Consider the following 23,733-nt stretch of genomic DNA (forward strand, 5'->3'; position numbering starts at 1 on the left):
TGTAATGCCTTTTCTGCCTCCTCCGTTTGTTCCTTCTCTCCGCGGCTTCAAAAACACGACAGAACACTGATAAGAGCTGTCCATCTCTCTTCTACCTCACCTCAGTCTTCCCTTCCCTAGTGTACCGCAGGACACAGCCAAGGGTTTCTAAAAGAGTGAGGACATGGCATAGGTCAGAGGAGGTGGGGGGATGGGCGGACAGCTTCACTCGTCGCCCCAGTGTTTGCTGCCAGTGATGAACGGCTCGCTTACTTCATTTGCCTGGTGCAGTCATATTATGTTCGCATAGTAAACCACCCACACCCACATCCCTGACTCCGCCCTGCCACTCCCTACCAATCCCCTCCCGCCTTCTGCAGCTGTCCATCGCCACCCACACCCGTTCTCCTTTCACTCCGTCACCAGCATCCTTTCTTTTACGTCCCTTCCACTGATGTCCCTCCTCCCATGTACCACCTTCACCAGCTATCCAACCTGTCCACCTGTCTGTCTTCTCCCCAGCCCTACCCTCCCACCCTCCCACCGGCTCTCCTTTCACTCCACCACCAGCATAATTTTTTCTACATCCCTTCCGCTGCTGTTCCCCCATTCCATCACCACCCTCTATCCATCCATTCCCTTCCGTATCCTTACCCCTCCACCGGCATTCTCTTCCTCTTCCCTCCCATAGCTTTCCTCCCTCTCACCCACCCTCTTCCCTTTCCTTATCCCACCTCTAGCATCTTTTCTCCCATGTCCCTCTTTTTAACTGTTTACTACCCCCCCCCCCCCTTATCATCATCACCTTTCGTCCCTCCATCCCTCACGTCTCCCTTATAATGCCACCTTCCTCTCTCCCTCTCCCTTCCTCCCTCCTGTCCTCTCTCCCCTCTCTCGCAGCCTATCCTCCCTTTCCTTCCTATCAAACTCATCATCATCAAATTTCAGCTCAGTGAGTCTCGAGTGCAAAATTTTCCTTTCCGCTTCATTTTCTTGTGATTAAATTTTTTCATTGTTTGATTATTTAGTTTTGGTGAATATTATTATTTTTAACGGAACTTGCTTCGATGAGATTTATGATTTATGATTTATGGATAGTTGATAGATAGATAGATAAATAGGTCAATAGGGATAGATAGGTACATAAAGGGAGATTAAGTTTATTCCTTTCTATTTATTAGTGCAGAGTTTACAAAGAGGGAAGGAAGGGGGGAGGAGAGCAAAAATGTAAATTAAATAAGAAGCTGAGAACACAGAATGGAAGTCAAGAGAAGGGCAAAGAAAGGAAGGAAGCAGTGAAGTAAGGAAGGAAAGTTATGGAAGGGAAACGAACAAGGAGAAAGAGTCAAGGAGAGGGGGACAAGAAAGGAAGGAAGTAATTAAGTCAGGAAGAAAAAGAGAGGAGAGGAGGAGGTCAAGGAGGAGAAAATAAGCAAGAATGATGGAATGCAGGGAGGAGACACAGGAGGAAGAAGGAAAAAGAGAGGAATTCTGCAACTGAAAAAAAAATGTTAGAGTGAAGTAAAAAAGTGAAAAATGGAGAAATTCTGAGACTGAAGGATAAAAAAAAAATGTCAGAGGCGAAAAAAATAGAGAAAGAAAACAAGGAAAAAATATAGATGTTTGTTTAAATGGATTGTAGGTATAAAAAAAGGTGTCTCACAAGTTACTTCATAGGAACCACAACTTTTCAAAGGGATTTTAGCAAGTTTGACCACTCCTCTGAACTTTTTTTTTTTTTTTTACAGGGGCAGTGTTTAGCGGGCTTTTTATGCTCATTATTATTTTTTTTTCGCCCTTGAGCTGCTTCCTTTACAGTAAAAAAAAGGATTCATATTCTTTATCCCAGTCACTATACTTCATTCCCCTCCCCTCCCCCCAAGTCCCATCCCTCATTACTTATTATTATTTTTTGGGGTGTTTTCCAGTGTTCGAGTCCTATGTTCCCTGTTGCTATATTCATCCTTTGCGTTCTAACCCTCTTCGCTTTATTTTTCAGTCGTGTTTTAATAGGGAGGGGAATGCTTTATCTGTCTCTATACTTATTATTGCATTGATCTGACACCTTAGGATTTGTACCCTCGTCACCGCTACCTCCAACTTCTCCATCATTCCCGTTCTCCTCACCCTCCCTCCCTCTCTTTCGTCCCCTTCCATCCCACCCTCCTCACCCTCATCGTGCTCTCTGTCCTGCTCGTCCTCCTATCCTTCCCTACCCTCCCTGCCCTTCCCGTCTTCCCTCCCTATCCCATCTTCTTTCCTGCCCTTCCCATCCTCCTTCTTTCCCTTCCCGTCCTCCCTCCCCTGCCCATCCTCCTTTCTGTCCTTCCCACCCTCCTTCCTGCCCCCTCCTTCCTACCCTTCTCACCCTCCTAGTTCTCTCTATCCCTTTGAACAAGACTGATACACTTTTTTCTTTATGAAGCATGACTCGAGGACGAAAAGACCAAAAATTTTCTCAGTTGTGAATTTCTGGCTAATCAATTCCTCTATCTCCTTCCCCCCCCGTCCCCGGTTCCTGTACATAACGTTTTCTCCAACTGTATCCTACTTTTAATCTCTATTTTCTTTTATTTTGTTACCTTTTCCCTCCCAATCTAGAGTTTCATCCTCAGTCGGAATAATTCGTCTTTTAGTTTCACATAATACTTAATCCTCAGTTTCATCCTACACCGGCATATTTAGTGATTTTGTTATGTAATTCTTAATCCTCAGTTTCATCCTACACCGGCATATTTAGTGATTTTGTTATGTAATTCTTAATCCTCAGTTTCATCCTCCACAGGCATATTTAGTGATTTTGCTACGTAATTCTTAATCCTCAGTTTCATCCTCCACCGGCATATTTAGTGATTTTGTTACGTAATTCTTAATCCTCAGTTTCATCCTCCACCGGCATATTTAGTGATTTTGTTACGTAATTCTTAATCCTCAGTTTCATCCTCCACCGGCATATTTAGTGATTTTGTTATGTAATTCTTAATCCTCAGTTTCATCCTACACCGGCATATTTAGTGATTTTGTTACGTAATTCTTAATCCTCAGTTTCATCCTCCACCGGCATATTTAGTGATTTTGTTACGTAATTCTTAATCCTCAGTTTCATCCTCCACCGGCATATTTAGTGATTTTGTTACGTAATTCTTAATCCTCAGTTTCATCCTACACCGGCATATTTAGTGATTTTGTTACGTAATTCTTAATCCTCAGTTTCATCCTACACCGGCATATTTAGTGATTTTGTTACGTAATTCTTAATCCTCAGTTTCATCCTACACCGGCATATTACGTCGCCGGGTTCGTTCAAGACCTCAAGTCCTGACCATCGTATCCTCAGAACAGTCCTTGGCAGTCTTTGGAGCAGTAGTAAATGCGAACACCATCAACTCCTTCAAAAATCGAATCGACCGCCATTTCGTTGCGTCAGGAGTAAACTGAATATCGAGGTGCTTTAATCTGCTCCCCAGGCCCCAAGTGGATGTCGAGCAGATTAAATCACCAAACCGGGCAACCTCGTAGTGAGTTAATAGGCTTTCTGTTGCCTGCAATTCCATGTTTCCATGTTTCCTTCCCACCCTCCTTACCTTCCTCGTTCTCTCCATCCTGCCCGTCCTCCCTTCCTTCCCCACCCTTCCTGCTCTCCCCGTCCTCCCTGCCTTTCTCACCCTTACCCCGTCCTCCCCACCTTCCCTACCCCAGCCGCCACATAAACCTTACCTGAATCCCACAGTCCCCCAGATCCCCCATAAATCCACACTCGTGACCTAGAAATTCCCCACAAATCCTGTTTTAAGCTCCTATCACCACCACCACCACCACCACCACCACCACCAGTACCACCACCACCACCACCACCACCACGTCCTCCTCCAGCACCTCCACCATCACTTTGCCTTCCAAAAATACTCACGTTCTTTATGGTGTAGTGTTTTCTTCGTTTCCTAGTGCTACGTGGATTATTGAAGCGAGCGAAGCATGAGGAAGAAGGAAGAAGGAAAGTAATAGGAAGAGAAGGAGGAGGAGGAGGAGTACAGGTGAGAAAGAGAGCATAGAGGAACTTAGTAAGGTAGGTAGGCAGGTAGATGAGTAATTAGGTAGGATTGTTAGCTAAAAGTAAAGCAGCAGAAAGAGAAAGGAGGAAGGGAAGTATAGGCAAGAAAGGGAAGACAGAGGTAGGTAAGTAGGTAGGCTGGTGGGTAGGTAAGCAGATAGGTAGGGTCGTTAGGAAGAAATGAAGCAGGAAAAGGAGTAAGAGGAGGAGAGAGCGAGGAGGAGGGAACAGAGAAACGTAGGTCGGTAGAAAGACAAGTAGGTAGATAAAATTGTTAGTAAGAATGAAAGCAAGAGAAGGAGAAAGAGAAAGAGTAGGCGAGGAAGAAAGGACAGAGAAAGAAAGGAATGTAGTAATAATGTATGTTTTTTTTTTTTTACAACAAAGGAGACAGCTCAAGGGCACACAAAAAAGGAAACAATAATAAAGAAAAAGCCCTCTACGTAGGTATATTTGTAGGTAGGTCAGTAGGTAAAGATGTGGAGAGGTAGGTAAGGTCGCTGGGAAGGGAGAGCAGTGGGGGTAAGGTAATAAATCACAGCTCAGGTATATGCAAGTTGTTCCTTTCTGTTGATGGACGTGAAGTTGTCGTGAAGATGGACGAAGGGAGGGCGGAGAACGAGGGTGACACGGCATGGTTCCTGGGTACGTGTGTTGCTCTTGTGTTGGCGTGTGTGTACCTGCCGTGGCAAAGGGGGAAACAGGTAGAGACGAAGAGGAAGTGAAGCATGAAAGGAAAAGAGAGTAATAGCTAAAGGAGATGGAAGGAAAGAGGAGACTAATACAAGGAATACGTGAGAGAAACAAGGATAAAAGGAAGGGGATAAATGAACAGGAATAATAGCCAATAGAAAGGAAGGAACGAAGGGGAGAGTAATACAGGGAGTGTGTGTAAGAGGAAAATTAATTTGATAGAAAGGAAAAGGAAAGAGAAAGATACAAAAGGTGGAGACAGAGAGGGAATGAAAGAGAGAAGGAAAGGTAGAGGAGGAATAAGACATAAAGCGGAAAGAAGACTATACTAATACGAGGAAAATGTGTAAGAGAGACTAGGATGATTGGAAGGTAAAGAAGGAAGAGAAGAAAAAAGTAGAAGAGAAATAAAAAACGGGAGAGAGACAGAGGAGTTTGGTGGAGAAGGAAGGGAAAGAACGGAAATATGAAAGGGAAGACCCAGGAAGAGGAAAGGGAGTGAGAATTGTGGTAGAGAGAACATGAAGGAAGAAAAGGAAGGGAGGATAGGAATGAACAGACAGACATAAGGTAGGGAAGGTGGGAGGGAGAGAGAAGAGGAAGAGAGAGAGAGAGAGAGAGAGAGAGAGAGAGAGAGAGAAGAGAGATGAGAGAGAGAGAGAGAGAGAGAGAGAGAGAGAGAGAGAGAGAGAGAGAGAGAGAGAGAGAGAGAGAGAGAGAGAGAGAGACGACAAACGGACTCAAACATTCTGGCTCTCTTATATTCACACAATCTCGGCCTTTCTATCATCATCATCATCAGTTGCAGAAAAGAAAATGGAAAAGACTCGACCATTCATAACTAAAAAAAAAAAATTCGCGTATCACCAACACTCAAAAGATCGTAAATAAATAGATAAAAAAAATTATGTCAACAACAACAACAAAAAATGGACACGCAATTTATTTATTTTTCTCTTTTTGCGTTTGATCCAAAATTTAAATTACCTGATATAACGAAGGTGCTTTTTTTTCTCTAACGGGTAACCAGAAAAAAAAGGAAAATAAAAACAGCCGCGTTGTGAGTGGTCCTTTTTTTTTCCTTTCCATCGCTCACAATTATTCGTGTTTTCCTCTAATGGAACACCAATGCGATTAATTAAAAGCTGCTGCCTGTGTGTGTGTGTGTGTGTGTGTGTGTGTGTGTGTGTGTGTGTGTGTGTGTGTGTGTGTGTGTAGTAGAAAATGTTACTGTGTTTGTTTGGTTATTGTTATCGTCTGTGTTACTGTTTGTGTTTGCACTTGTTTGTTGTTTTTAGGACCATCGTATTTTTTCATTCTCTATTCTTTCATTTTTCATCATTATTCCTGCCGTTATTTTTTATCATTATTTATTATTACTACTGTTTCTATTCTCATTATCATTGTTATCGTCATTATCATTCACAGCCAAACACTGAATGCTAATTACTCTGTCACCAATACCCCGAACCTAATCACAAATGTTTTCGTTCACAACACAAACACATCCGCATTCTTTTATTATTTTTCACGATTGATCGCGACTGATTTGTGTTGCGATGATGCGTGGAATTTCGCTTCGTAACGTGACTTGCAATACTGCCAGGTTGCGTGCGTCAGGGGGATAGTTATGCACGCACGACACACACACACACACACACACACACACACACACACACACACACATCTAGGGGACAAAGTTACTAAAGTCTAAAGTTTCACGTGGGGAAAACAAACTAATTTATAACAATGAAAGTTTACTCTCAGCGGAGGAACACAAGCAAAGGACGCGGAGGGAAAGTGAGGATGAAGTTCGAAAAAAAAAGATGAGTGAAAGAAGGAAGAAAGTAAAGGAGGAATGGAGAGGAGAATGATAATAGAAAAGAAAGGGATGGATGGGGAAAAAGACGAAAGGGAAGAAAAAAGAAGTAAGAAAGTCAGGAAAGAAGAATGAAAGGAAAGAGAGAGGAGAGGAAGTAGCCTAAGGAAAGAAGAAAGAAAGGCACTTAGCGATGAGGGATGGAATGAAAAAAAGAAGGAAAATAGAGAGGAAAAAATGAAGAAAGGGAGGAAGGAACGGAAAAATAAAAATGAAATGAAGGAAAGGAGGATGACAGAAAGGAAGGAAGCATGAAATGAGAAATTATATAGTGAATTAATGAGTGAGCGAATGAAGGAAAGAGGAAGAAATAAAGATAAAACGGAAGTAATAAAAACAGGCGCGCAGGAAACAAATATGGAAGGCAAGAATATAGGAAAATCTGACGAGACGAGGAGAGGAAAGATAAAGACCGCCATAAAACAAAAACTTGAAAGGAAAAAAAAAACTAAGAGAGCGAGGAATATAAGGAGGAAAATAAATCGAAAGAAGTTTTAAGAATGCGAAGGGGAAGACACGCGGACGAGGAGTTACGATGAAGGGAAAGATGGAAGGAAAAATAAGAGGAGGAGGAGGAGGGATGGTTGGGTCAGAAAGGGAGACAGAGGGAAGAGAAGAGAGGCTAAGTAGGAGGAGGATTAGGAGGAGGAGGAGGAGGAATGGAAATGCAAATACTTCTTCATTTCGGTGAGTCATCCGCGAGACAAGGCCGCGACGATCATCAGCGCCCTTCCTCCGCCACGCTAAGTAGTTCCCTCTTCCTCCGCCTCCTCCTCCTCTTCCTCCTCTTGCTCCTCCTCCTTCTTCCCGTAAACCTTTTTTTTTTTTGTCTCTTTTTAGCAGATTTATGACGTTTTGCTCCTCGTCAGTGACCTAAACCCTAAATCTGCCCACCTCTCTAAGGGATAACGGAGATAGAGATATGAGTAGAAATATTATGCGTAGAACTTGCTCGAAATATTTGCACAAATTACGTTTTTTTCTGTTTTTTTTCTACGTTCCTTCTTCCATTTTATTGCGTCCGGTGTGTGTGTGTGTGTGTGTGTGTGTGTGTGTGTGTGTGTGTGTGTGTGTGTGTAAATTAATAACGATATTTTTATTTTTTATTTTTTTTTTATTTTAGGGGGTTTGTGTTATTTGATTATTTTCTTATTTTCCTTTTTCAGTGTGAGTGAGTTTGCAATTTTCTTTTTTTCTAGCTTTTTTTGGCACGTTTCTTGACCTTTTGCACTGAATAAATTGTGTTGGTTTTGTTTTTGTTGCGCGGATTATCTTTGCGAACGCTTAAATTCTCTCCCTCACATTTTCAACGCGCTCCGATTTTTCTTCTAACATTTTACAACAACGTCGGACTGATCATGTTTATCTTTTTTCTCCGCCTCTTTTTACCTTTCTCTCCTAATGCCTCCTCACTCCATCCTTTCCCCTTCAATTTCCCTTTTCACTGCCCCCTCATATTTTTTTCTCTTCCTCTTTTTATCAATCTCTCCTAATGCCTCTACGCTCCTTCCTTTCCCCTTCGTTTTTCCTTTTCATTGCCTCCGCTTTTTTTCTCCACCTCTTTTCATGTCTTTCTCTCCTAATTTCTTCACACTCCTTCCTTTCCAATTCGTTTTTCCTATTCACTGCTTTATTTTTTTCTCTACCTCTTCTCCCCTCTTTCTCCAAATACGTCCTCACTTCCATCATTTCTCCTCCTTTTTCCCTATTCACTGCCTTCTCCTTATCCTTTCTATACCTCTCATACCTTTCTCCTAACGGGTCCACCTTCTCCCTTCCTTTCCCCTTCATTTTTCTCTTTCACTGCCTTCTCAGCTTCTCATTTCCCTTCCTAACGCCTTATCTGCCCTTCCACGCGGTCCTTCCCCTCTCCTCTCCTTCCCTTTTTTTCGCCTCTCCGCGTCTCTCTCACCCTTCGCATATCATCACGCCGTCTTCCCTCCCCTTCATCCGCCTACGTATCCATCCTTATTACCTTTCACGCTTTTCTCTGATTAATACGCATTCGCCTTCTACTACTCCTTCTACTTCTATACGATTACTCTCCGCATCCTTCTTCTTTTTCTCGACTGCTATTACAACATTACTACTGTTCTTATTTCTACTTTTATTTCTACTACTACTTCTGTTCCTACTCCTACATTACCTCCTGGTTTTTTTTCCTTTCTTTACCGTACAGCGTTTCAAAATAAGTTTATATATACACACAAACCCACGCACAAACACACAGAGGCAGACAAAGAAACAGACACAGATAGACAAGACACACAAACACATATATTTTTTTCTCCCTCTTTCCCCTTCTCCGTCTGGAAGGAGGGAACACACACTGACTTCACCAACTAACCAACCGACTTACCGACTTACTGACTGACTGACTGACTGACTTACTCATCTTTCTCCTCCTCTTCGTCCCTACTACCTGGTCGTATTTACCTGGCCTTTATTAAACAGCCAAGTCTCTCGTTGTTAATTTAGTCCCCCCAGCCTCGGCCATTGTTAATTTTGGCAGCCAGAGAATGAGACGAGAAAAAGAATAAGGACCCCAAAAAGGACTCGCGTGTGTAATATACTAGCCCGGGAAAATTTTAGTAACCCATGGGGAAGGGGGGGGGGGGGGAGAAATAGAAGAAAATGGACGAAATAGAGGAAACACGAGAAAAAAAGGGAAGTGAAAACAAGATAGAAAAAGGGGAAACAGTTGAGAACAAGAGAGAACGAAAGAGAACGAGAGAGAGCAAGAAAAGAAAACGAGAGAGAACGAGATAGAGTGAGAGTGAACGAAAGAACAAGAGTAGATAGGAGGAAACAAGAGGAAGCGAGATATAATATAGAAAAGGAAAGAGAAGCGACAAAAGAATGAAAGACAAAGGAAAACAAAGGAAAACAAGAGATGATAAAACAGGTGAAAAAAAGAGAAAACAGGAACAGGCATGAAAAAGACAAGTAAAAGAAAAGAAAAAACAAGAGAAAACAAGAGGAAAGAGAAAATTAAAAGCAAAGGAAATGAGAAAACGTGAAAGAGAAAACTAGAGAAAGAAAAACAATACAAAAATGAGGATACGTGAAAAGGAGAAACAAACGAAAATGAGAAAGGAGAAAGTGAGAAAACAAAGGAAATTAGGAAAACAAGAGAAAAAGAGAAGAGAAAAATAAAGAAATAAAGAAGAAAGAAAGGACAAAAGAAGGGAGGATTGATAAGTGAACTAATTAAGAGAGAAAACTAAATAACGCACTAAGCAAAGGAGATGAAAGAGAGGGAATAAAAGTAAGAGATGGGGAAGAACGTGAGTGAGTGAGTGAGTGAGTGAGTGAGTTATAGAGGAGTGAGAGGGCCGCATGCCAAGTCATAACGGGGTGCATGAACATAAACTGAGATGAGGAAGAGTAAGTGGCGCATGACGGACAGACAGACAGACGGGCAAAGAGAGAGAGAGAAACAGACAGATAAAGACACAGATAGAGAAACAAAGACATCGAGAAACACAGATAAAGAGACAGAGAAACACGGGCAGAGAAACAGACGGATAAGAAACAGACAGGAGAGATAGACAGATAAGAGAAACAGACAGAGAAGAGGAAAAGACAAACAGAAACGCAGATAGGAATAGAGACAAACACAGACAGAAACACAAACAGAAAATCACAGACAGAGAGACAGACGGTGAAACAAATATTGAAATAGACAGAGAAACAGACATAGATAAACTCACATAAACAAATATAAACAGAAGCACTAAGAAAACAGAAAGAACCAGAAACAGACACCCAAAAACAGCAAAACAAAACACACGAACCAAGCAGACAAGAGGAGACAAGGAGGAGGGCGGGCGGGAAGAAGGCGGGAGGAAGGGAGGGAGCCAGAGTCGAGGGTGCCAGAGCTAGAGGGCCAGGGCAAGGGGGGCGAGCTCGGTGCCACCCCGCCTCTCCCCGCCTCTCAGTCTTGGCGCCTATCGCGGAAAAGAATCTAGATGAGGCGGGGAAGAGGCCGGAACACCTTCTTCGTCTGTCGGAACGCGAGACTACTCCCGCCGGTGCTTCCTCGGGCTGTGGGGCGCGAGGAAACGCAGAAGAGGTGAAGAAAGAAATTTTGGGAGAAGACAAAGAGAAAAAAAATCAAAGGAAAATAATTAATAAGGGAAAGAAAAGAAAGAGGAAGGGGAAAAGAAAAAGAGAAAAAAAGAGAAATCGAAGGAAAAAAATATATAATGGAAAGAGAAACAAAGAAAAAAATAAGAAAATAGGAGAAAACTAGAGGAAACAAGAGCAAAAATAAATAGGAATAGACAAGGGAAAGCAAAAGAGAAAATGAAGGCTTGAGGAACATAATTAAAGAAAACAGAAGGAAAAAGACTTCAGAAATCGCAGACGGGTTGAAGAAAGAAACTGTGTAAAGAAATAGTAATTCGAGAAAGGAAAAATGAAGGTCTGAAGGATGTCACAGAGGGTTGATAAGGAAGATAATGTAAAGTTAGAGGCACACGCTATAGCTGCGCGTGGCCTCGGTGCTCATCTTCGTCGCATTGGCCCTTGAGCTTTTTTGGGTCAGAACTGATAAGGAACTGATAAGGAAGCCAAAGGGAGCAGGAGTCGAAAATGTGGAAGGAGCTTGAGAACTGTGAGTGGGAGGAAGAAGAAAGGCAGAAGGAAAGAGGATCCGAGTAAATTTGAAGAGACTTGAAAACTATGTGAGAGGGATTGATAAGGAAAACGAAAGGAAAAGGAAACTATGGAGAATGATCAAATCTTTTTATGTTTTGATTTTTTATGAGAAAGGAAAAAGACAAGAAAAAGAAATCGTAGAAATCTGCTGAATGGAGGAAGGCAAGTAAAGGAAACATAAGTGGAAACAAAGAATGGATATAAAAAGAAGGGAGTAAAGATAAAGAGATTGGAAGCTTGCAAGGAACCGATGCGAGAAAAGGAAAGAATGAAAAAAAAAAGAAAAAAAATAATGGAGATATGAGAGGGCGATAAGAACGTAAAATGGAGAAACAATGGATTAAAAAAAAAAAAAAATTGAAACGCCAAGGAAAAAAAAAGTTAAAAAGAAATTATATACACAAAGAAAAAAATCTAAAAACTAAACATTGAACAACCTAACGAGTGAAAACCGCCCGCTGCCAACACCCTCTGGTCGGAGTACTCAAAATATAAAAATATGATATTAAGTCTTGGGTGGGGTCCTGCCCTGTTTCACCTCCCAAAACTCGTACTAGTTTTATTTTTGAACTCGGTGACCTTGACCTTTGACCTTTGACCTTGAAAATCGAAGCTATCCTGTGTGGGGCCATTAGTAATCCACCTATGAAGTTTCAACATCCTAGCTGTAATGGTTCAAAAGTTATCGCGTTACAGACACACACGCACGCGCAAAAAAAATTACACAACTGAAAACAATACCTTCCGCAAAATTACTTTCCGGGCGGTAAAAAAAAAAAAAAATCAGCCATTAATTTTTGGGCAATATATATATCCAATTAAGAGGAAAACTCAACCCCCCCCCAAAAAAATGACGCTAGACTCGCTTAACATTCTCTCTCTCTCTCTCTCTCGGCATCAATAATAAAGAAAATAAAACACAAACGCACACAAAAAACATCTTCACACTTTTTAATTGCACTCCCTCGCCGCCGGTAATCTTTGAAACAACAATTACTGGGATTCCTCGAGCGCGCAGGGTCGCCGCCTTTACGTGAATAATTTAATATCGGGTGGAGGAAAAGCGTTCAGTGGCCCGCGGGAGTCCTTCGCGAGGCATTTTTTTTAACTCGTGTCGCGGAAATTCCATAGTACACAGAGAGAGAGAGAGAGAGAGAGAGAGAGAGAGAGAGAGAGAGAGAGAGAGAGAGAGAGAGAGAGAGAGAGAGAGAGAGAGAGAGAGAGAGAGAGAGAGAGAGAGAGAGAGAGAGAGAGAGGAGGGTGATGTATTGCGTGTTGAAGATGGACGGATGATGATAGGAAGAAAGGAACGATGGAAAGGATGATAGGAAGTAAGAAAGGAAGGGAGGAAGGATGTAAGGACTGAAGGAAGAAAAGAAGGGAGGAATACTGCAGGCGAGTGATGGGAAGAAAGAATAATGTAAGAAAGAAAGAGAAAGGAAGGAATCATGGAGAACAAGGAAGGAGGGAAAAGATGGAAAGAGGGTAAGGAAGGAAGGAAAGAGGGAGGGAGAGAGGGAGAGAGGGAGTGATAGAGTAAGAAAAAGAAGGGAAAGAAGAATGATGGAAAGGAAGGAATCATGGAGAACAAGGAAGGAGGGTAAGGAAGGAAGGAAAGAAGAAACTTGGAAAGAATAAAGGAAACAATGATGAAAAGGAAGGAAATGAAGGAATAAAAAGAAAGGAAGGAAGGCAGAAAAGAACGTAGACATGAGTGGCTAGGGTGAATACGTAATGAAGAAATGAGGGAAGAGAGGAAAGAAACATGAAATGAGTGACAGATGGAAAGAAAAAAGAAAAAAATAAAGATGAAGAAAACATGAAGGAAAGAGGGAAGAAAAAAAGAGAGAAAGAATCAAGAGACAATAAAGAGAGGAAGGAAGGAAGGAAGAAAGGATTAAAGATGGGTATAAAAGATGGGATAGACGAAGGAAGAAAAGGATTGAAATACTGGAAAGAAAACAAAACATGGAAGGAGATAAAAGAATGCTGAAGTGACTGACGAAGAAGTTGGAAGAAGAAGCAGTAGAGTTGTAAAAAGGAGCAAATATACAGTTAGGGAGAGGGAGGAAGGATGGAACTATGGACTGACGATGGGCAGAGAGCGTGACGAGAAAGTTAAATGGACAGATGGAAGAAGACAGGGAGGGAAGCCAAGAAGAAGAGTATTGCTGGATGGGCAGATAAAAAGGAGCGACAGAGTTTGAGGTTATGGCAGAAGTTGTATAAGAATGGAAGGAAGGGAGGAAGGAGGAAAATGAGGAGGGAAGAATGACGTTAAGAATATACACGCGGAGGGATAATAAGAGGAGGGAAGAGATAGATGAATGTAAATTTATAAAGAATAGATAAACGAATGAAATAAAAGAGGATTGATAACTAATAGATGATAGACAATTGATGGATTAAAGATAAATGAGTTAAATCATGGAGGATAGATAAAAAACATAATGGAGAATATATGAATGAATTTAGGATAATAGAGGAACGTTTTATTGAAAGAAAGAAATGAAAAGGAGAAGAGGGAATGATAAGGAGCAAAGAGTAATATATTTGCCTATTTATGCAAGGAAAATTCGACATATTGTGGAAGAGGGTAAAAAAAAGTAATCGAAATTAGAGAAGATTTTTACCGAAGCAAAATACGAAAATTTCTTTAACGAACACAAACTCTCGAGAAAATTCAACATTCTTTTTTTGTTTAGCTTTATAGTTTTGTCTTTTGCTATATTACTTGTCGTCTTAGCCTTTAGTCCATTCAGTGCACTACCAGGTATATCCAAAGCAAAAGAAAAACAAACGAAAAACAACAACGACAACAACGGTAAACTAAATGCAATCAGTTTCCGAGAATTTAAAAAGTATGATTCACGTCACACCGAAATTGACTTCCCCTCGTGGCGATAAATTATGCATCTCAACATTATCCAGGTAAAAAAAAAAAAGGAAGTTGTAATTACCTGTTTGTTAATGCTGAAGGTGATTAGCTCGCGTCCGGATCATAAAATGTGAGTGAGTGAGTGAATTTGTGAGTGTGTGTTCTTGGTTCAGGAAGGAAGGGAGGGAGGGAGGGAAGGGGAGAGAAAGGGAAGGGGAGAGAGTGGGAAGGGGAGGAGTGGGAAGGGGAGAGAGAGGGAAGGGGAGAGAGAGGGAAAGGGAGAGAGAGAGAGAGAGAGAGAGAGAGAGAGAGAGAGAGAGAGAGAGAGAGAGAGAGAGGAAAAAGAACGAGAGAACAAAAACAAGAGAGAAAGAGAGAAAAACAGAGAAAATCATAAAAGAAAAAGAAGAGAGAAAAGAGAGAAAGAAAAAAGTAGAGAAAAGACAGAAAAAGTAGAGAAAAGAGAAAAATTGGGGTCTGAAGAGAACTTAAGCACACAAAAGAAAGAAAACAGTACACACACACACACACACACACACACACACACACACACACACGCGCGTGCAGACCGTTACACACCCGTCACCTTCCGCACGCCCAAACTTTCCGCACAAACAGGCAAGCGAGGCAAGAAAAAGCAAACAATGGGTCACTCAGAGTCGAGGAAGCCGTGAGCAGGGAAGAAAGTTTGTGTGTTTGTGTGTTTGGCGTGACTTTTGCGGCGGTGTATGAGTGAAGTGAAAGGTAGAGGTTTCAGTGTGTATTTGTTTGTTTGTTTGTTTGCTTGTGTGTGTGTGTGTGTGTGTGTGTGTGTGTGTGTGTGTGTGTGTGTGTGTGTGTGTGTGTGTGTGTGTACAGTCTATAAGAGGAAAAGTAATAGGTGAGATGTCAAGATTTCTACTTTAACAGCGGCTAATTTATTTTCCTGTTTTGTAATTTAGTGTACATACATTTTAATTAATATTTGGTCTGTTCGTTGAGGTAATTTATTCACTTTTTTTTATATCATTGGTTTACCTTTTATGCCACGGCAACAGGTACTACGATAGATCTAAATGCTCATATGTATACTTATTACGTTAATATATCCTCCATATTTTGTTATGTTACTCTTTATGTAAACTTTTTTTCACGAACCCCACTCCAAAATGACTTGTCCCTCCCTCGTAAATTAGGTGATGCTAATAATAACAATAGCAGTGATAAATGATAAACACGTAAAAATTAATGGCGTGGCAAAGAGAGAGCAACAGGTGTGTAATTAGCGGCGCCGATTAGGTGAAGGTGAGGTAACGTGATTAGCGGCCCGGCAAAAATGACGCGGCGTGACCGAGAGAAGAAACGGATTTACGTGTGGCGTGGCGTCCATTATGTTTGGGGTTTCCGACGCATTTATCTTACTTGGTTAGTCGAATAGGAATTACATAATTTTCCTGTACCTGCAAAGATGAATAATGCATCGTCCTATATATTGCACTTTGCGTATTCATATTTAAGACATATTGCGTATTCATAGACAATGCATCTATCTACCCATCTTAAATCGTTAGTTGAAGAGACTTAAATAATTTTCCTGTACCTGCAAAGATGAATAATGCTCTGTCCTATATATTACACTTTGCGTATTCATATTTAAGACATATTGCGTATTCAGAGACAATGCATCCATCTATCCATTTAAAATCGTTAGTTGAATAGAATTTAATAACTTTCCTGTGGATGCAAAGATGAATAATGCTCTGTCCTATATATTACACTTTGCGTATTCATATTTAAGACATATTGCGTATTCAGAGACAATGCATCCATCTATCCATTTAAAATCGTTAGTTGAATAGAATTTAATAACTTTCCTGTACCTGCAAAGATGAACAAGGCTCTGTCCTATATATTACACTTTGCGTATTCATATTTAAGGCATATTGCGTATTCAGAGACAATGCATCCATCTATCCATTTAAAATCTTTAGTTGAATAGAATTTAATAACTTTCCTGTAGATGCAAAGATGAATAATGCACTGTCCTATATATTGCACTTTGCGTATTCATATTTAAGGCATATTGCGTATTCATAGACAATGCAACCATCTATCCATCTTAAATCGTTAGTTGAATATAATTAAATAACTTTACTGTACGTGTAAAGACAAACAATGTATATTCTTGTTTACGATCGTATTCGTATTATAATTATACTTCTTGGTGTTGTGTTTGATTTTGACGACTTTTAAGATTTTTTTATGTTCTGTTGTTTTTTGTATTTGATGTATTTATTAGGCTTCCAAATATGTCTAGGCCGGTCTGGCGTAGGCTCCCGCGGGTCCTTTCCTCCCCTCTGCTCTGCCACACAGTTCCAACACCTATCTCTTCCTCTCATATGTAAGCTATAGGGAACATATCAGAGGAAACAAAATAGGTGTTGGGACTGTGTGGCAGAGCAGAGGGGAGAAATGGACCCGCGGGAGACAACGCCAAGACGGACTCGACAATTTGGTTTCACTTATAGTATGGCGTTACGTCCAGTCTGTCCTTGTCTGTTAGTTGAGTAGTGATTGAATAACTTTCCTGTACGTGTAAAGACAATTAATGTTTTTCTTATTTATTTCACTTCGCGTATTCATATTTTCAATGCATCCATCCGTCCATCTATCTTAATTTGTTTCTTGAATGTGAACTGAATAACTTTTCTGAGCATGCAAAGATGATCAATGCATTCTTTTATTTACCAGCATGTTCGTATTTTATTTATCTTTGTCATTTGGTTCATTACTGTTGGCCATAGCGAGGCACGTGTGGCCTGTTAATTAAGGGCCACCTGGAAGACCCGCCTCACCTGTCACTACAATGCACATCAAACTAACACACGACGCGCCTGATCAGGATATACATAAGGCCATTACACGCCTCACTGGCCACGAGAGCGCCACAGGGATGGACGACGCGAGTTTGGCGGCACATAACGCGGCTACACCCAACACACTGCAACGGACTATGACCTGCTTGCTCTACCTGCTGTGTACTGTCATCACTCTCCTACGTACACATTATGCAAGCTTACCTGTTCTACCTGCTGTTTACTATCATCACACTCATACGTGCACATTATACAAGCTTACCTGTTCTACCTGTAATTTAGTTTCATCCCTCTCCTACGTACACATTATACAAGCTTACCTGTTCTACCTGTAATTTAGTTTCATCCCTCTCCTACGTACACATTATACAAGCTTACCTGCTCTACCTGTAATTTAGTTTCATCCCTCTCCTACGTACACATTATACAAGCTTCTGTATACAAAAATTTAACATCGTCTGTATTTTCCTCATCGCCACAAGAACGGTATTTGCGCCAGTCATCACCCTCGTACATCTGTTTTTTTTTACAGCAGAGGAGTCAGTTCAAGGGCATAAAAAAAGGAAACAAATGTGAAGAAAAAGCCCGCTACTCACTGCTCCAAGAAAGAGTTAGAGGAGTGGCCGAAAGATAGGTCAATTTCGGGAGGAGAGGTGTCCAGATGCACGCTATACAGGCTATACAGGCTTCTACATACAAAACAGTAACGCCATTTTGTTCTCTATTCATCACACAAGTGCGTAATTTGCTCCACTATTATCACAGTCCAACATAAAAGCTATACACGGTTCTAAATACAAAACTATCGCCATTTGTATCATCATCACACACGTATCGGATTTGCTTCGGGATACTTGACTTCTGTGCGTCGGGGAACTTGAAAAGAAAAATTAGGATACTAGAATAAGCCTCCAATCCTGTCCTTTACACTTGCATTATGCTCCGAGGTTATGGGTCCTTACCACAGGCTCAAGGGGGGATATAAGAGGTGAGCACCGAGGTCACGCGCGCCCATAGTGTATGCCCCCCAACTTAACCTTACCTCCCTGTTTCTTTCTATTTCACCATTTTATGATTTCAGTTCCTACAAAATGGAATTAAATAAGAAGTATCTCCGTAAATTCAGTGTCCTTTGCTTATTTTAGGATTCTGCATAGTCAAAAACTGGCTTCTTATATTAGTTATTTTGATAGCCGTGACAGGTCTTCTTAGGAGTAGAAATAAATCATGTAAAAGCTGATTTGGGTAAAGAGGCAATTTTAGTTTACTCATGTCTCAGGTAATAAAGAATCATTACCCAAAACCTTCATCATAATCATCTCCTTATCCATCATTACCGATCATTTATACCACTCTCTATGCCCTTAACCATAATCCAAACCAATGATGCTGTCCATTTTATGTCACGAGTATGAAGGACGAGAGACAATCTGAAGTAAGAGAAACAAAGAGTATGGCCATCACTAACTGATCCTCCTGTCGCCTGAGTAATAATTATTAATGCCTGCTGTGTGAGTAATTGATGTTCTGAGATGAGATAGACGTGTTAATGGAATACCCGTGTGTGTGTGTGTCTGTGTGTGTGTGTGTGTGTGCGTGTGGGTGTTCAATATAAAACATGAGAAAGTAAAAGCAAAAGGAAGGAAATGAGGTTAAGAAACATAAAAAGAGCCAAAGAAACGAAGGGAAAAGAAAAAGAAAATGGAGATATAGTCAAGGAGGAGTTAATAAAATCACGAGGGAAAAAAAAAAAGAGAATGACCGTCACGTAAAGACTGCGAGGAATGCGATAAGGAGAAAAAAGGCAAAGAGAAGCGGATGGAAGAGAAAGCGTGAAGGAGAAGCGAGAATAAGAGACGGAGGAGGAGGAGCAAGAAGAAGAAAAAGAATGGGAAACAGAAAAGTAAAAAGTTAAGAAAAGGAGATAATAGACGAAAAAGAAAACGAAAATAAGGAATAAAAGTCAAAGGGAGAAGGAAAAGAGTAAAAAGAACACTTAAGTGGTAGGAGGAGGAGGAGGAAGACGAAGTATAGGAAGAAGAAGAAGAGTAAAAATGTTAAGAAAAGAAACTGAAGATGACAAATAAAAATAAATAAACAGTAAAAAAAAGTCAGATGGAGAAAGAATAAAAAGAGTAAAAATAACAAAGTGGTAGAACAAAAAAAAAAGAGAAAGGAAACAAGAAAAAAAGATAAAGAAAACTGCAAACACAAAATATCCAAAGAAAGAAAGCGCGGAAAGAGGAGGAGGAGGCGGAAAAAAAGAGGAAATAAAATGAATAGAATAGGACAGCCCCCCCCCTCCCCCCACCCCCTCATAACAAGTGACGAGAAAACAAAACAAAACAATACACACACAAAAAAAAAGCACATCCCCACCCAACTGTCACGGGCTCGAATCTTCTTTGCTTTCGGGCTTTCAAGAGGAGGAAGAGGAGGAGGAAGAGGAAGGACAAGAGGAGAGGCGTCGGGGAGGTGGGTGGCGGCTTCAAGAGGGGTGGGTGAAGGAGACTCTACTTCCATTGTCTTGAGGAATCTCGCGTTGCCTTCTGCCTGTGTGTGTTAAGTGAAGACGAGAGAACTGCGGCGGCCTTGTCTGGGCGTCTGCAGCTGGAAGGCGCCGAAGAGTGAGGGATGAGAGGAGGAGGTTAAAAAGGTGGCGGTGGTCAGGGAGGAGGAGAAGGAAGAGTAAGAAGAGGTTGGAAAAGGATGAGGCTGCAAAAAGGATGAGGTTGGAGAAGGATTAAGTTAGAAAATGATGAAGTTGGAGGAGGAGGTGGTGGTTGGGGAGGAGGAGAAAGAAGAGAATAAAGAGAAAGAGGAGGTTGGAAAATGATGTGGTTGCAGAAGGATGAGGTTGGAGAAGGATGAAGTTAGAAAACGATGAAGTTGGAGGAGGAGGAGGTGGAAAAGGTGGTTGTGGTTGGGGAGGAGGAGGGAAAGGAAGAGAAGGAAGAGGAAGAGGAGGTTGGAAAAGGATGTGGTTGCAAAAGGATGAGGTTGGAGAAGGATGAAGTTAGAAAACGATGAAGTTGGAGGAGGAGGTGGTGGAAAAGGTGATGGTGGTTGTGGAGGAGGAGAAGGAAGTGGAGGAAGAGGAAGAGGAGGTTGGAAAAGAATGTGGTTGCAGAAAGAAGGGCTTGGAGAAAACGATGTAGATAGAGGAGGAGGAAGAGGAGAAGGATGTTGCATTAAGAAGAGGCAGAGAAAGATGAGGTTCCAGAAAGATGGACGGAGGAAGGAGAGAGGAAAGGAGAAAGAAAAGAAATGGGAGCAAATGGTTAAGGGGATAGAAAAGGAGGAGAAGAAAGGAAAGGAGAACGAAAAGGAGTGAAGGTTGGAGAAGGAGAAAGAAAGTAAAGGAGAAGAAAAGGAGTATGAGCAGTTGGAGAAGGTTGAAGGAGGTAAAGGAGAAGAGTAAGGAAAGGAGAAAGGAGTAGGAGCAGGTGAAGGAGGGGATTGGAGGAAAAGGAGAAAGTAAAGGAGACAGAAAAGGAGTAGAAGAAAGTGGAGGAGGAGTAGGTTGAAGGAGAACAAAAAAAAGAGGAGGAGAAAGAGGCGTATGAGTAGTAAATAACACAAAAAATGGAGTTTGAATTTGAAAAGAAGAAAAAAATAACTAAGACCAAAGAACAAAAAGAACTAGAAGAACGAAAAGAGGAAGAAGATGTTGAAAAGTAGAAAAAAGAAGACTCATTATATATAAAAAAATAGGAGGGGAAGAGAAGAAGATATGCAAGGGAAAGGATAAGAGATGAAGGAAGAAAATAGCAGTAAGACGAATATGAGGAAGATGAAGAGAAGGGAAAGAAACTAAATTATAAAAAAAATAAAGATAAAGAGGAAAAAAAGATCTGACGGAAGCAAAAAATTGGAATGAAAAGTAAAAAAAGGAAGAAAAAAAACAGCAATGAGACGAATATGGGAATGAAAAGAAATGAATCAAAGTAAATTAGAACTAAAGAGGAAGATAAAGAAAAAAAAGGAGAGGAAAGGGAAACAACAAATAAACGAAAAGTAAACAGGAAGAAAATAAAGACCAGCAACTCGGTAAAGATAAGAGAAAGATAGTGGAGAGATAGAACGAAAAAATAACGAAACAGGGGAAGGGAGAGAAAAGCAGGAGTGGATTTAAACTACATAGAAGCAATTGAAAAAAAAGCGAGAGATAGGAAGAAAGTTATAGGGGAGAGATAAGGGGGAAGGGAACGGAAAGAGGGAGAAAGGGGAGGAAAATAAAGCAGGAGAAGAATGAATAATGAATAAAGAAAAAAAAAAAGCAACAGGGGAATAAAAGATAAATATAGGGAACAGATATGGGAAAGATAGCAAAAAAGAACGAGAGAGAAGGCAGAGGTGGAATGAAAAGTGAATAGGGAAAATAAGAAAAATATACCTGTGAAAAAAAGATAGAAAGATAAAAGAGAGACAGGGGAGAGGGAGAATTAGGAGGAGGAGGAAGGCAGAAGCAGAATGGAGAGTGAATAGGGGAAAAATTTAAAAAGAAGAAGAAATGGAATAAAAGGAATAGGAAAAGATAGAGGAAAAGAACGAGAAAGAGGTGGGTAGAGAAGGGAAGACAGGAATGGAATAAAGTGAAAGAAAACAAATCAACTGAGGAAAAAAAAAAGAGAAAGATAGAGGAAAGACAAGAAAAAAAAAGAGATTGAGGAGGAAGAAGAGAAGGCAGGAATATAATGAACAGTAAACAGAAAAACCAAATGAAAGGGACAGAGGAAAGATCGGGGTAAAGAACAAGGTAAGGGAAAGAGGGGAGGAAAGGGGGGAGGAGGAGGTAGGAAGGTAGGTCACATAGCCACTTGAAGGTCAAAGTAAAGGTAAAGGGTCAACTCTGCGCCAGGTAACAACGCTCCAGGTGGGCAGGCCAGGTGCGTGCGGCCAGGTGAGGTGAGGCACGTGAGGTTGAGGAGAGAGGAACTGTGAGGGTGAGCCACTCGTTGTTCTCTTTCTAATTATTGTCTTATGTTTGGGTTTGTTCTTCCTCTTCCTCATCGTTATATATCTTAGCCTTCTTTATTTTCATCTTTCCTTCTCTTACTGATATTTCTTCTTATATTCCTTCTCGTTCTCGTTCTTCTTTTCTTTCTCCTCATTATCTTTATTCAGTCTTCTTTATTTTCTTCTTTCCTTCTCTTACTGGTATTTCTTATATTCCTTCTCGTTCTCGTTCTTCTTTTCTTTCTCCTCATTATCTTTATTCAATCTTCTTTATTTTCTTCTTTCCTTCTCTTACTGGTATTCCTTATATTCCTTTTCATTCTCGTTCTTCTTTTCTTTTTCCTCATTTTCTTTTTTTTTCTTTATCTTTCTCTGTGTCTAGTTCTGCCTATTCCTGTCTCTTTGTCTTTGCATATATCTCTCTGTCTCTGTCTGTCTGCTTGTCTTATTTTTCTTTTCCTCCTCCTCGTTCTCCTTCATTTTCACCTTCTCATCCTTCTTCTCCTTCCCCACCTTCTCATCCCCCTCGTTCTCGGTTTCGTTCTTCTCCATTTTTTCTCCTCTTCCTCCTCCTCTACCTCCCCCCCCCTCCTCCTCCTCCTCCTCTTCCTCCTCCTCCTCCTCCATTCAGGGTTCTCATATCACATTCCCAGCCGTACAGTTGTCGTGTTTCCATAATGTATCAGCACGTCTCACAATGTTCCCTTTTTTTTTAAGTGTTTAGTTATTCAACGGCGTGCTTATGTTCTCTCCAGGGCGGTATAGTTATTATGATCTTCACGTATTGTCTCGTAGGCCTGAATGCTTTTTTATGTGAGGTTAGTAATTTTTTGTGATGATTTGTCTAGATTAGTGTAGGCATTGTTTTTTTCTGTTACATGAGGAGTTTTGATGATTTATTTTCCCGTCGTTTTGTTGTTTTATCTATTTTATATGCTTTAAGTGTATCAATTAACCTATTAACTCACTTTTATTATGAGCATTGTTACTCTTCTTATTTTATTATAGTTGTATTTCCTTATCGAGCATTTATATTTCGCTAATCGTTATTACTCCTGGTGTAACTTGATTTGTGAATGCCTTATATGTACTTGTCACTGAGTAAAGTCTTTAAATATGGTATACTTAGGTAAATGTAATAATGGTTGTTTTTAATATGTATACACGTGTTTAAATGCCTTAATAAGAATGTATTTTATGCGGATACGAGTATTTCTTCATTTCTATTTTTATTCCTCTTTAATAATGTTTTTTTTTAGAATTATCACATTTTATACACACTTTACTTTTTTTTCTTAAAGCGTACGTGGTGTGTCCTTAAAATCACTCATTCCTATACGCTTCATACGTTTCCACCATTACTCATGCCTCTGCTCTCTGTCTCTTTATTAATGTTGTGCTTCGCTTCATATTTGAGGATTTTCATATCTGGTGTTTCTTTTCAGGTTGGTGAGTAGAGCCATGGTTGCCTCCTTCACCCAGCCTCCTCCACACAACGTAACTGCTTCCTGAGTGTTATTTGTTTACTTGTTTTCTCATGCGTGTAACTGACTGTCTTCCTTTTTTCCAAGCTCCATTTATATTAGTTTGGTTTGTCTCTGTTTACATGTCTACTTCGTTTTTTTGTGTGTTGCTTTCACCCGTGCACTATATGTTTTTTTTTTCTCTTTCAATTTTTTTCTTAATTTTGGCTACTCTATCTCTAACTTTTCCAAGCTCCATTTATAATAATTTGGTTTGTCTTTGTTTACATGTCTATTTCTTTTTTTTTTCTTTT

At 40.6% G+C, this 23,733-nt stretch overlaps 1 long non-coding RNA gene across 1 annotated transcript in view; it reads left to right on the forward strand.

The window, feature by feature from the left end:
* Positions 1-23,454, forward strand: part of LOC127009009 (uncharacterized) — a 94,295-nt gene extending 70,841 nt beyond the window's left edge. Inside the window, exon 4 of the long non-coding RNA XR_007761505.1 lies at positions 23,402-23,454. This is a non-coding gene — a long non-coding RNA (uncharacterized LOC127009009). The remainder of the gene's footprint in view (positions 1-23,401) is intronic.
* Positions 23,455-23,733: the final 279 nt, after the last annotated feature.

This window comes from Eriocheir sinensis, chromosome 39 (genome assembly GCF_024679095.1).
Source record: "Eriocheir sinensis breed Jianghai 21 chromosome 39, ASM2467909v1, whole genome shotgun sequence".
NCBI classification, from domain to species: Eukaryota; Metazoa; Arthropoda; class Malacostraca; order Decapoda; family Varunidae; genus Eriocheir; species Eriocheir sinensis.